The sequence below is a fragment of the Barbus barbus genome, assembly GCF_936440315.1.
Source record: "Barbus barbus genome assembly, chromosome: 22".
Classification (NCBI taxonomy): domain Eukaryota; kingdom Metazoa; phylum Chordata; class Actinopteri; order Cypriniformes; family Cyprinidae; genus Barbus; species Barbus barbus.
The window spans coordinates 19,872,804-19,874,852 of NC_136750.1; positions in this window are offsets into that span (position 1 = coordinate 19,872,804).

Here is a 2,049-nt window from a genome sequence, read left to right on the forward strand (position 1 = left end):
ATCTCCAAAGCACAGCATAGTCTGCTCAACAACTCTGACGTCTCATTAAAGAGTCTCAGGAGTAGACTGACATGTATCTTGTAATTGCTCCTTGATCTATTGCTACTTGAGTGACATCCAAATCCATCTCACATATTAATGCCTTCAAAGGGCTAGTAGTGCTCTAGTCTCTAAAACAATACAAGTAGGCATAGTGAAGACAATGGTGCTCTGCACCCACAGCAGCACTTTCAATCTCAAAAACAGTATTTTTAACTTTCTAAAGAGCATGGCTTCCATTAAAACCACAGATGCCTCTCAAAACATGTCTACAGTACTTTAAGAAAGAGGATATGATGCAAGACGGGTGGGAGCCAGTGAGTATATGAGGATTCTCTGGACGTCCACATCTCGAAACTCTTCCACTGCAGCACTCCCATAGGAAACAGATGACAGGTTAAACTGTCTTTTTTCACTCTCTAAAGCCATTCGAATTCATTTTCAGTAAGGATTACCAAATGTGGCCATCTCTGGTCTGAAACAAATGAACACAGATGTAGTTTTCCGTTTAACAGCCTGTTTATATTTTGCAGATTTCTCCCTCCGGAGGAGAGTGGTTTGATCTTTTAAGTTGTAATTGATGGTGGAGACCACAGCCCCTTTCTGCGGCAAAAGTATTTTCCAAAACAAATGATCAGTCATGCACACATAAACACACCAATGAACCACACACATACTCATTTACAGTATACACACTAATATCCAAAAAATGCATACATGTTTGAAATGTTGCATTTTTCTAATTTTCTTCATTACAAAATTACATCAGCATAAGAATGTGAGGAAACTGCACAATGACAACAAGACATGACTGTGATCTCACTCACTCTCCAATTTCTATGGCACCTCTGGGAATTGAACCTCTGTATGTGGAGCCCTAGTCTTCAACCACTAGGTCACCACCCCATGTCACAGAAAACTGGATAAAGTTACAGCTTCCTGAATAATGTAGAAACGCCCATGCTTGTGTTTTGTTAAGTTGGGTCTGTGAGGCGACAGCAAGATACATCATGTTGGTTAGAGTTAAATTACCATCCTGACTAAAATGAGAGCAAACACTGACTTGAGACCTTTTCTATGAGGTCATCTAACATGTCATTCTTTTCGAGGAGTTTAACTTGTAGAGACACAATTTAAATGTTATTTGGAGTGTAAAATAAATTTTTATGAAATGTCAGTGCTCAACCATAACTCAGCATTTAATAGTAGGCTACGTTTCCACTCACTTGGCAAGAAAAAGTTATATTTCGTATTGAAAAAATAAGCTTTTTTTATTCCAAATATATCTAATAGCTGTAAAAATTTTTCCACTTGCTATTGGAGAAAGGGAAAATAGCTTATTCTAGAGTGTTTTATTGAACAAACAATTGAATATATCCTTAAATCCAAGATATGTCATCAAAGTGTCCTAAAAGAGAAAGACTTAGAAATTTTAAAGTGCCCCTATTATGGATTTAGCTCTAAGTGATTGAAAACATCCTGCAAAGTTTTAAATCCGAAAGTGCACGTGTATAAAGTCATAGTCTCTCAAAAGAAAGAATTGACTCTGAATCATTGAAACTAGTCTTTTTAAAACAAATCCCAAGCAGTTTCATGTTGACAAGCATATTGCCAGCCCACTTGTTGGTCTTTGGTTGGTCTGAATGAAAATGCAAATTCATTATTTGGAATAGAAAAAAATTAGCTGTTTCCCCGTTAACGCTGTACACAAAGCAGCACTGCTCACAAACTCTGCTTTATCAGACATTACAGCCAAGATGCAATAAAAATGAGACCAGTCGGACCAATCTCCGCAGGATAGCATTACAAAGGAAGGGTTTGGAAAAATTTATCGTTAAACGAATCGTTTAGGAGTCATTGGGCAAATAAGGTAAAAAATAAATGCATATTATAAGACAATGAAAGTGTTTTTTGACCTTGCATGCATGTCAACTTGTTGTTGGGGATCCCAAAACCAAAATATAAACCTTTCATTACCCTTAATAGGGTCACTTTAAATCTGCAAAAAAA